The sequence below is a fragment of the Pieris napi genome, chromosome 16 (assembly GCF_905475465.1).
Source record: "Pieris napi chromosome 16, ilPieNapi1.2, whole genome shotgun sequence".
Classification (NCBI taxonomy): Eukaryota; Metazoa; Arthropoda; class Insecta; order Lepidoptera; family Pieridae; genus Pieris; species Pieris napi.
Window position 1 is genome coordinate 4621455 of NC_062249.1, and position 13449 is coordinate 4634903.

The 13449-nt window shown below is 33.0% G+C and overlaps 1 protein-coding gene across 18 annotated transcripts in view; it reads left to right on the top strand.

Annotated features, from left to right (window-relative positions):
- LOC125057007 (muscle calcium channel subunit alpha-1) overlaps positions 1–13449 on the top strand; it is a 73446-nt gene that overhangs the window by 28002 nt on the left and 31995 nt on the right. For 17 of the 18 annotated variants that reach the window (XM_047660396.1, XM_047660403.1, XM_047660402.1 and 14 more), the window contains exon 2: positions 5265–5390. The exons of the other annotated variant lie outside the window; for it this stretch is intronic. The gene's annotated coding sequence lies outside the window, so the exon portion shown is untranslated. The remainder of the gene's footprint in view (positions 1–5264; positions 5391–13449) is intronic. 18 annotated transcript variants of the gene reach the window in all.

Genomic DNA, 13449 nt, shown 5'->3' on the forward strand with positions numbered 1-13449 from the left:
TCATTAAATTGATATCTGTAAATAAAAATAAAAGCAGACTAAAAGTCTGATCATTAAATTGATACCTGTAAATCAAATAAAAGCAGACTAAAAGTCTGATCATTAAATTGATATCTGTAAATAAAAATAAAAGCAGACTAAAAGTCTGATCATTAAATTGATACCTGTAAATCAAAATAAAAGCAGACTAAAAGTCTGATCATTAAATTGATATCTGTAAATAAAAATAAAAGCAGACTAAAAGTCTGATCATTAAATTGATATCTGTAAATAAAAATAAAAGCAGACTAAAAGTCTGATCATTAAATTGATACCTGTAAATCAAAATAAAAGCAGACTAAAAGTCTGATCATTAAATTGATATCTGTAAATAAAAATAAAAGCAGACTAAAAGTATGATCATTAAATTGATATCTGTAAATAAAAATAAAAGCAGACTAAAAGTCTGATCATTAAATTGATATCTGTAAATAAAAATAAAAGCAGATTAAAAGTCTGATCATTAAATTGATACCAGTAAATAAAAACAAAAGCAGATTAAAAGTCTGATCATTAAATTGATACCAGTAAATAAAAACAAAAGCAGATTAAAAGTCTGATCATTAAATTGATACCAGTAAATAAAAACAAAAGCAGATTAAAAGTCTGATCATTAAATTGATACCAGTAAATAAAAACAAAAGCAGATTAAAAGTCTGATCATTAAATTGATTTCAGTAAATAAAAACAAAAGCAGATTAAAAGTCTGATCATTAAATTGATACCAGTAAATAAAAACAAAAGCAGATTAAAAGTCTGATCATTAAATTGATTTCAGTAAATAAAAATAAAAAAAGATTAAAATTCTGATCATTAAATTGATTTCAGTAAATAAAAATAAAAGCAGATTAAAATTCTGATCATTAAATTGATACCAATAAATAAAATAAAAGCTTTACATTAAAATTATTATTGTACGTTAGTGGGTACTAACTTAGCAGATTAAAAATCTGATAATTCAATTTATACGTTTGTTGGTATGAACGGCTTTATGCGGATAAAAATATAATCCGATCATTAAATTGATACGAGATGGAAGCATCTGAGATCAAATCTAACTGCAGATACATAGATATCTGAATCATTAAATTGATAATTCCTGGTCGCCCCAAAGATGTCACTCCTTTCACTGGAAAAGCTCGACTGTAACGGTAAATCTACCTCAATGGGTGCACGATGGGAGCGATGGAAACGAGCACTATTCATTTACCTCGAAGCGTATAACATTGACGAAGATGTAAAGAAAAGGGCCTCTCTTCTACATTTCGGCGGGCTAGACTTACAGGAAGTGTTTTACAACATTCCTGGAGCTGAAGTCGAACCAACTGAAGGCAAAGACGTGTTTGAAGTAGCAATATCTAAACTTGATGCCTACTTTGCACCAAAACAGAACAAAATATACGAGAAACATATTTTCTGGCTCCTTAAACTAGAACCTGACGAAAAAAAAAATAATTTGTGGTGAGACTGGGAAAACAAGCTGATAAATTTCAGTTTGCCGACAAAGATGAAAACATTATCGACCAAATAACGAAAAAATGTTATCTACCCGAACTGAGAAAAACGATATCATAGATTGGGGATGAAATTACATTAGAGCAAGTAATCACCGAAGCAAATACTCTTGAAGTTGTTAATAAACAATTAGACGAGTTTAAAAACCCACTGAAATCAAATGAGAATCAAGAAGTAAACAGAATGGATAGTAAATTTAAAAGGAACTTTGATAAATTAAAGAATTTTGTTCATGGATTCGGTAGATGTGGTAAACCTAGACATGCTGAAAATGATGCAAAATGCTCAGCAAGGAATAAAGAATGCCTAAAGTGTGGTCTTATGTGGCATTTCAGACAATACTGCCGAACGAAACAGACGTTGAAGCGAAAAGTGGAAATATTATAATAATATAGACATGAACAAAAGAAAGGTCGTTTCGACAGGAAGAAGAACTTAAACATAGGGATATTATAGAGCCGATAGTGGGTTCTTCTAAATGGGGTCCCCTGTAGTGCCGGTGCTGAAGGAAATGGAGCCATTGTACGAGAAAATTACCCATTGCCGACGATGGACAAGTTGCTACCTAAAATAAAAAATGCAAAAGTATTTACAAAATTGGATATTAAAGACGCATTTCACCAACTTGAAATAGATCCTGCTTCAATAAACACCCACCTTTATAACCAGTAAAGGCTTATTCAGATACAAGAGACTCATGTTTGGCATATCATGTACCTAACCGAAAACTGGGGACCAGAATAAAAGGGCTATTTTAAGTCGTTGAAGGAAATCATGACAAATATTCCTAGCTTAGGGTGTTATAATGTTAGCGATCGTACGATTGTCATAGCAGATGCTAGTCCAGTGGATTTAGGTGGAGTTTTAGTTCAAAGTAATTTCAAAGGTGAGCCCAGGATTATTGCATATGGCCACAAAACTCTGACTGATTGTGAACGCTGCTATTGCCAGATAGAAAAAGAAGCGTTAATTCTCGTGTGGGCGGTGGAACATTTCCACATATACCTTTATTGTAAAAGATTTGAACTTATAAGAGATCACAAGCCGTTGGAGGTAATATTTGGTCCTAAATCTAAACCATGTGCAGGGATAGAGAGATGGGTTATGCGCTTACAATCTTACGACTATAAAATAGTTTACAAACCAGGGAAAACCAATATCGCCGACTCATTGTCGAGACAACAAATAAGTAAAAATGCGGAGAAATCCCTGATAAAATTGGAAGACAATCACATTTGTCATATTGTAGAGTTTGCCCGACCTCGTGCTGTTTATATTAAAGAAATAATAGATAGCACAATGGACGATAGGGAAATACTAAACGTGAAAGAGGGTTTATATCGGAACATATGGAACGACGACGTGACGTTGTTAAAAATCTTACAAAATGAACTTTGTTTTCATGAGGGTATATTATTGAGAGGAATGAGAATTGTGGTTCCCTCGGCACTTCGTAAAAGAGTTTTGAATGCAGCTCACGAGGGACATCCCGGTATCGTGTCAATGAAGGCGAGACTTCGTACGAAAGTCTGGTGGCCTAGATGCGACAGAGGCTGATAAAATTGTTAAAGCCTGTAAAGGATGTACTCTTGTATCTGCACCATGTCCACCAAACCCGATAAAACGGCGTGAGTTTCCAGAAGTGCTTTGGATTGATATTGCAATTCATTACAAGTGGTGACCACATATTATAAAGAAGTGAAGATTTGTCGCAAAATTACCTCTACTGAAATTGTAGCCAAACTTAAAGGAATCGATTAGGAAATCAATAACTGCAGATAATAGAAGACAGTTACTCAGCGAAGAGTTTAAATCATTTCTAACAGAAATAAACATTATTCTTTTCAATACAGTACCATATTGGCTGCGACAAAGCGGAGAGGTCGAAAGACAAAACTGTGTTATACTTAAACGTCTTGAAATAAGTATAGCTGAAAATAAAGACTGAAAGGAAAGTTTACTGGAATATTTAACCATGTACAACACATTCTGTTACTGGAAGAACCTCATCAGAACTTTTCTTCAAAAGTTTAGAGATAAATTACCTATGGTAAACGATACAATAGAGAGGACAGCATAAGACACTGAGGTTAAGGATAGAAAAAAAAAAAGAAAACAAATGGGAAAAGGGATAATACCAGGAGACATAGTGTATATAAAAATAGGAATAAAGGAAATAAATAAAAATAAAATAAATAAATCCAGATACACACACGGTGGAAATCACGAAAGGAGGAGATATCACGGTAAGAAACGATGAAACCGGTCAAACTCGAAGAAGGGACGTTGTACATTTGAAAAGAGTTCAAGGGGAATGGAATGTCTAAAAAGAAATGAAGTTAACGACGAGGAAATCAATGTCGGAACTTAACCCTAGTGTAGCTGCATAAAACTTTAATTTTATTAATTATGTTTGATTCATGTAAAATCCATCACATTACATCCAAGTTACATTAATGAGTAATCAGAGAGATATAATCAATAAAAACAAATAAAACAAAAAAGGGATGTAGTGTATTGACTAAATAAAGTGTTGCTTGGTTGTCTCATGCGCCTACGTCACTTGTCAGACTGTCAGTCGTAATCCGACACCCGAACGGAGCGGTTGTGTGTAGGACGTTTGTACAAGTGTTGTGGTGTTGGTGAGCCGTAAAACACTCCAAGAAGCAGGACATTACACCAACATTTCACATAAGCTACAATTTCATGGCATAACCACCAAAAAAGCATGGTGGTCTCCATGACTGGTGTTCTCCTACCGTTTCCCTTGAATAGTTTACTACTATGTAATATAACAAAAACCTTAGCCACAGCAACGCTTGACTGAGTCTGCTAGTAAATAGTAATAGTAATAATAAATCAGTGGCGCTACAGCTCTATATGGGTCCGTATCATTAATTATTTTGATTTCATTGACTATTAGGTCTAGCCTTCTGTATGACACATGTAATAAATTTTTGGATTTGAGACATGCTGGTTTTCGCACAATGTCTTCCTTAACTTGTGTTGGAGGCGCACATAGACAGAAAGTGTATTGGTGCAAAGCCGGACATCATTATTTTCTGCGATCTATGTAATGTTGTTTCATAAAGAAATATCAGGCCAAAAAATATCTGTGAAACACTACAAACTTTAAAAAAATATGATAGAAAGTCATATCCAATGATCCGAGAAATCGCACTTCAGTTGGTGCAAGCTATCCATCTCTTGTTATTTTTCGTGGAAATGAGGGTCGGATTTATATGAAAATTCTTTATCATGAATATTTGAATTCTAGCCATTCCTGAAGGTAGCTTTAGGCGTTAAATTAAAAACGTTTGAAAGAACCCAAAGCAAAGATAGAAAACAGTATAATATAAGACTTAAATCATTCATAATATTTATACATTATGCATTATATTAAGGCTTAAATTTTGTAATACATACTATTGAACAAAAATAATTTGCCTGTCAATACATAACTGAAAAGAAAATTACTTGAATTTTATTCAATTACATTGGTAAATATGTACATTTAAGAACGTCAATATTTAATAAATACATGTTCATAGTAAAATGGTATTGTTATTTTAATAAAATAGGGATTAGATAAGCTGATCGATTTTTTACAAAACAATTTTATAGGATATCTATTGAACTTTGTGTATATAGTTTTAACATTGCTTGTCCATGAAATCTAGATATTAAAATTTAACTTTATCTTGTTACAGGGGACCAAACCGTCGCAAATTCCACTAGTCTAGTATCGCGTTTGTAAATTTATACCTTCCCTAATTCTGTGTGTATATGGAAGTGACGAATTCTTTCAAGAAGACGTGCGGAGGAGAAACCAATAGGTAAGATTTTAAAACGCATGAAATCTTGTTAATTTTAATTTTAGTTATTTTTGCGTTAAGTCAGCGACATCTAGCTCTGTGTTTTGAACTGCCCTGCGATTCTGTAACTCACTTTTCGTACTCACACAGTGAAAAGGTGGGAGCTTGTAGTTTATTGTTAATCAGAATGCCAAATCATAAAATGATTGCTTCACGACTGATTTGAGAGCGACCGCCGATGCGAAAACCGCTGTGTGAGTTCGAAATGTGAGTTACAGATTCGCAGGGCAGTAGCTTAATATTGTTACTTTACAATTAAACGCCCTGTTTTTTGATGTTTAAAATTAATATTTGAACTTTAAAATTGTAAGTCATTTCGATTTTATGTCGTATAAGATCATAATCGTAAAATATAAGTAGCAGTAAACTGGCGGCGCCTGTCGTGATGAGTAAATAGTAAATACATAGATGCAAATGTTGATTTTATTACATTATAAACTTGCTTTAATATATATTATACATATATCTAAAGTTAGGCATCTTTATACTTGAACATAGGACAATATACAAAGATAAAAGTTCAATAATTTATTGATATCAGCCTCGGGTTTCTGGATTCTTGATGGATTCCAAGATCGGTTCCTTCTTAAATTTTTTTAAACGGACTCACGCCGTCTAATTATGGTTATATTGTCATTTTCCGCCAGTTTCCTCGCGATGAAAATATATATATATAATATTTATAAAGTAATATTCCATTACTCTACGACCAAATGTTAAATTGCGCTCACGAAAGATACGCAAAGTACATTGCTATACGGCCGTTATTTTACCTCACGAGTAGGGTTGAGAGGTCCGCGCTAAAGCCACTACGCCAACACTGCTCTTACAACTAATTGAGAATGAACCAAATAAAAATGAATTATTATTAATCTTTTGTACCCGTTTTAAGTTTATACCAAGACTTTCGTGGCTCAGTCAAAGTTTATAAGCCTATGGCCATTTAAGGATGGCGCGGAAATGACATGTTTGTGATGTTATGTGTTTTCGACGGTCCTACCAAATATTGACAAAATGTTATTTATAATACCATACATTATTCATTGCGAAATCCGCTTCAAATTTTACGAACGCACATTATAAACACGTGGAAATGTACCTCGGGAAATAATTTCGTTATTATGGGAGCGTTGAAATACGACAGAACGTAATGAGGTCAAAGACTTTACAGAAAATAAATATATTAGATAGTTTTCATTTTAATAAATTTTTTGAGAGAATTGCTTCAATCCAAGCATAAATATAATTCCTAATAAAGTAATTTTAAGCGAACTAGCTATGAAACTTTCTTATTCATGTTGTATAATATTTTTTTTAAACTGTTTAAGTGGATGTCAAAAAGTGCGGATATTTAATATATAAGTCGGTTGAATAATCGATGGCCTCACGCGTTCCAAGAGATGCGAAAGGAACATCCTTAAGAACGTATCAAATATCTTGCCGCGGCTTAGCCTTGGTGATCGATCGAAAAAAAATCAATCTGTAGGGACTTAAATTATGATTAATAACTGACATAAAATGAAGTTAAAAAGGAATTTGCTTATTTCAGGGAAATTTATTATTAACAACCACCTCATGAAAAAATGCCGGCGGACTTTTACAGATTTTCAATTTAAAGTTTTTCAAACAATTTTTTTAATACATCGCACATGTCGCTTCGTGAGAAACGCTTTTTATATTTTTTTGTTTAATAGCGACGAAAATTCACCACATAATTAGTTAAATTGGCACAAAAATTAATAGGATGTAAATATTTACATATATAATGTAATCACGATTTCTCGCTAGGATGTCTAGACAACTGACCTCTATAGAAATATATTTATACCGAAACTGTTAAAATGTTTATAAATTTTGTATGACTGGCAGTTTCCTGCGACAATTTTTGAGTGAATCTCATAGAACGCACACGAATATTTTTCGAGCCTTAATTTTAAAAGAAAGATATTTGCAGACGTGAAATAGAAATAGTCCTATCACATCTTTATATATATAATTCTTCTGTGAGTGTGTATGTCACTGAACTTCTCTCAAACGACTGGACCGATTTTGATGAAATTTTTTGTGTGTGTTCAAGGGGATCTGGGAATGGTTTAGATTCACAAATCAGCCCGCCAGATGGCGCTGCAGTCGGTACTTTCATACTTTGCTTTACTAATCGCTTGAAATATCATGCAAGACAACGTCTGTCGGGTCAACTAGTATCATATAAAATATTACAATAATAACTGCATACCAAGAGAATAATAATCATATTTATTTACTTACACCCATTACTATACTATATGAATCGTATATGAATTACATCACAAAACTATGGTATGCTTCTGATAGTGAGAATTGTATTTGAGGACCTTGTGACATTCCCTTATGTGAAACAATATAAAATGTCAGAGTTTAGTTTAGGTTTTCAATAACTGAGGAGCGTCAATGGTTCAATTGGTTTATTACGTTGTTCGTGCAATTTTGATGGTTTAATGGTAAAAATGTTATATTGTATAAGTATGTAATAAGTTAATTATTTAAATATGTTCGACGTCCTGGTGGACAGAAAAACTGTGTCCAGTTTGTGTTTCCACCACACCAACTTCTTTCTATTTAAGATCATGTATATAATAAATAAATAAATAAATAAAATAATAAAGCTACCATTTGCTTTTTGTTTGGCTCATAGTGTAGCTTAAAGTGGGTTTAAACATTATTATCAGCAAGTAAACAAACACCCATTTGGAAAATCAAAAGTTTCTTTCTTATCAATATATTTGTCTTGCATCTAAAAATGTTCTTGTATAAAATAAGGATTTGGAATAAATCTATATTCCTGCAGTGAAATCAAATATTCAAGATTGCGTCTCATGTTAATGCATCAATGCACTCTAGAGATTTTCAGTAACATATACCTACAGTTAAATATCAACTATATTATTATTGGTAGGAAAGTATCCAGTAAGCAATTTAATCATATTATATAATAATGTAGATTTTGGTTTATCGTTTAGTGTGAATTATTGCTCCAAATTTTAAACATGGCTGGAAATCGATAGTTTTTTTTTAAATTTAGCTTGAGAATTTTCTTCTACGTAGGCATCTTTACTCAGAGTCTCACAAAAATCCCGGACAGGATGTTCAATCGCGGAGCTTCTCTGTAACCATATTTTTTTAAGTACCTATCTCTCTATGGTAAAGTCTAAATTTTACTGATTTTATGTTCACGTGCTACGTGTAAGTACTTCATTTTCATTAAAATAAAGTAAATCAGTGGCGCTACAACCTATTTAGGTCTGGGCCTCAGATTTCGGAATCTGTTTCATGATCATTTTTCAATCAAATAGGTAAGTAGGTGATCAGCCACCTGTGCCAGACACACGTCGTCGACTTTTTGGGTCTAAAACATGCCGGTTTCCTCACGATGATTTCCTTCACCGTACGAGTGAACGTTAAATGCGCACATAGAAAGAAAGTCCATTGGTGCAGAACCGGGTGCACATCGAAACTACGACCTTAGGGATGAGAGTCACACGCTGAAGCCACTAGGCCAACACTGCTCTACGTCATTTTCATTAGCACACAATATTCCATACAATATGATTGAGAGGAAAACAAAGAATCGAATTTTCCTCTTAATAAAGCCGCGATTCTGAGTGAAATCATTTTCATTTTCCAATTGGAAATGATTCACTCTATTGTTTTACATTTGATGTTCCAAGTTGTTTATTGCGGTTTATAGGTCAAGGAATATTGGAATATATTAGCCGACATTCTGATTCCTTCGGGTTTGTCTATGATCCATGCTTTTGTTAGTTTCCAAGTTCTCATGACTAAAGTTACTAAAGTTTAGTTAAATTGAAATGTCCGTTCTCCGCTCTTGATTCGAGAATCACAGCAATATAAATTTGACGTTCATAAGTTTAGGTAAAAAGTAACCTACATGATTAAATTACATTTTATTTTAAACTTCAGTTTAAATAAAAATCTGAGACTAATAAAGTTATATTAGCAATGCATTTGGAGGACTTTACCCAAGTAAAATCCTTTAGACCCATCAGCACCACTTCATTTTTTTTTTAAACACGCTGGAGAGGCTTATGGACCTGGAAATACAAAGCCAGGTGTCCTTATCTAATTATCTATAATTCTCACACCCAAATCAATACGTCTACAGCTCAGGCAAATCAACAGAATCATCACTCCACAACTTGACATAGAAGGCGCCTTTGACAATACAAATTTCACAGTTACATCATGATTGGATCAACAAATTGTTAAAACAACGAGCTATACAGTTTACGGTAAATAACATTACTCGAGGTATCGTCAGTAGAGGTTGCCCACAAGCCAATCACCACTGCTGTGGAATCAAGTAGTTAACGAGGACATAACGGAATTCAATGCTAAGTCTACATGGCGATGACTTAGCTATTTTAGGTTAGTTTAGTCCTTACAGACTTCCCAAACTCTTCAAGACAGAAAGAACTGAACTCAAGGATGAAATCTATCTCCTTCTGTACGTACATTCTGTAAGTACATTTAGACAGAATCTCATTGAAATTACATGAATCATTCACCCAATGCTATTATCTAAGCATACTATAATATATACTGAAGCATACTAAACATATAAAAGGACCTGAATCTTATTTTTTAAGCTACGATTTGATTTACAAAAATATTTGATTTAAGTATATTGATTACTTTCGTTCTTCGTTCAAAATATTTATGCGTTAGAATCAAATGATTAGATGGATTAAACACTGCTTTTTGGCTTAGGTTGAAAACTGAAAAATTATTCTCAGTGTACCAAAGCTTCATATTATCTAATATTGACGTCGGTATCTATAAAGTACATTAGATTCATTTTATAGATACGTTACGTACTAATATAATTATCGGCATCTGGCCAATGTACAGACAAAAGAGAAACAAGGTATGTTTATATATGTCAGTTTTCTTGAGTAATATTTGTTCCGACACTGACGGTTCTTTTCGATAAAGAGAAGTATGTACAAGATTCAGATTCATATTCGATCAATTTTTTTTAGAAAATATATTAATTACTTACCGCCCGTTGCCTTATAACTTTTGTTACCTGCTTTTTTTATTTTTGTTATGTATTTTTTATGTTTTTGATTAGGGTAATAAAGTATAAATAAATAAATAAAATAAATAATTATGGTTTATTACTTAATTCTACAAAGTATGATATGTTGATCTACGCTACTTTTAGACCACATACATAGAAGTATTTGCATTTAATCAAACATGAAGGTTAAAAGAACCACATCCGTTTGAAGTCCTTAGTTAGTAAATGTTACATAAATAACAGCGTACCAATTCTTAAAAGGCCGGCAACTCACTTGCGAGCCTTCTGGCAATGTGTGTGTCCATAGGCGGTATCACTTAACATCAGGTGAGCATCTTTCTCGTTACATTAAAAATATAAAAAACCCAAAAAGTAAGTACATAGAAATTACGTTAAATAAAACCTAAAGTACCAAAAAAGTTAGACAAGTGACGCAGTTACCTACCTACCACACATATTTTTAGTTTAATACTTTTCCTTTATAGGCAACTAGGCCTACGGTATTCTCAATCTTATGAGTAACTGCACACTTGTATACTGACTACTAACACTGTTCGAATTTAAACTATTTCTAGATATTATATAGCAAAACCTATTTACCCATCCTATATACAAACATAAAAAACCCATATGTTAATCCTATTTAAAATAGGTAAAAGAAACAAATTATTGGATCTGTGAATGCAGAACAAAGATACAGTTAAGTAAAATAAACTAATGCGCAATAAAACATCAAACGTTCGTGTTCTTTTTATCTAAATAAACCTAATTGTATAAATATTACATACGTTAAATGGCGTTTTCGATCCCAGTTAAGATTACGATATTATATGTTTTCTTTGTTTAACGAGTTTTATATTTTAATAAAATTTGATTAACGAATGTGAACGATAATTTTTTACGTAATTCAACGTTTTGAGTGCTTTTCAGCAATCGTGGTTATCGAGATACGTCAGTTGAAGTTTTATTTAATTGAGTACACACGTAACTTCAAGTGTACAGCAACTACGGTTATTAAAAGGTTATCGGAATTGGGGTTTGTCGCTATTTGATAGTTTTAAAGACCAGCAACACAATTGCGAGCCCTCTGGTAGTGAGGGTATCCATGGGCGGCGGTTTCACTTAATATCAGGTGAGCCCGTTTGCCCTGGTTTATAAAAAAAATTTGAAGAATGTGCAAGTCAATGAATCAAAAATAGAAATTGTTGTTGGTTTTGTTGAGTACCGGGTTGGATCTATGACTAATAAATCGTATTTTTAATTTGAAAGCGTTTGTTTCTGACTTCTTCTTAGACTTGAAAGCTTCCTTAAATTTTGCAGAATCGGTAGAATACATTCCACAAACAAACTTTACAAATTACAAAAAAAAACATATATTATCGTATTCTACATAACATATACACTATACAGTTGTATCACTATGATATAATGTAGCATCTGGCGAGTGTTTTATGTTAATGGATGTTTTATATCATCGCTAAGTTAGCAGTATAACTCGTTTATCTAATCCACCTTGACATTAATCCACTTGCTTCTCCATGTGCTGGACATTTTCAGTCTGACAGTGCAACTGTTCTACGTCATCACTCTTGTCAGTTATACCTATACGTGATTTGAGTTAAAGTGACAAACTTCTAAGACCGTTTTTAAATGAAGTACACTCTGGTATTTTGTCATTTACTTAGAAAGATGATAGTTTTAACATCAATTGCATCATATGTGAAATTTTTTTTCTATAATACATACGATAAAATTAATTAAATAAATATATTAAATAAATATTTAAAAACATCGTTAAGCATTAATGTCTATATATTAGTACGAAATACCCCAATTACAAACCGCGTAAGGCTGGTAGTGTCTAATTAAAGATTTGAGTTGGCGCCTGGTTAATAGTACCGGTGATCCCAGAGCTGGTGCTCTCCTCACTCAACGAATAAGTATCGCAATAAAGCAAGGAAATGTGCGATTCCTTGCTGTATTGCATTAAAGGTACGTGGCCAAAGGAACCAAACTTTTAAAACTTGTTTTAGTTTTCTATTTATCCATATTATTATTACCTAACAACAACCCACATAGGTTAAGAATATTGTAAATGCTGTATATTTAAGGACATACTCGTATATACGAAATATCACGGAGATGACACATTAAAAAGTTCACGTTAACACTGTATGAGTAACTCACTCTGTACTTGTCTTTAAATAAAACAAATAAAGTAACCTACACAAATGTGCAAACTACTCGATCTGACTATTTGTATTTGTCCCTAGTAATTTAAACACGTTTTTAATGAAGGTCATAGAAAAAAGACTAAAAGCGCAGTTTAGTTAAGAGTTCTAAATCATATATTGATAAGCAGTAGCTGGTATTAACTGGCATAAAATAGTTGCTACAAGCTGTATAGAGTTATTGTGAACGAAATATAAAGCTATTACGGTCGTGCCCGCAAAATTACTCATCCTAATGGTATAGCTTCACGCAACCTTTATTGCGATACGTGACCTTCAAACTATCAGTATTGAAATATTTACACATCGATTTTAAATACAATTATGTAAAGAATTGCACAATATTTCGTTTTTGATAGCGAGCAAATCTTTCATAACTGCCCTGCGATTCTGTAACTCACTTCACGAACTCACACAGCGGTTTTCGCATCGGCGGTCGCTCTCAAATCAGTCGTGAAGCAGTCATTTTATGATTTGGCATTCTGAAAAGGTGGGAGCTTGTACTTTATTGTTTATCAGAATACCAAATCATAAAATGACTGCTTCACGACTGATTTGAGAGAGACCGCCGATGCGAAAACCGCTGTGTGAGTTCGTAAAGTGAGTTACAGAATCGCAGGGCTGTATCAATGTTCCCACATGTTAAACAAGTATTTAAGAGAGTTCATGGATGAATTGAATGTGAAATATTACCGCGCAATACGCAATG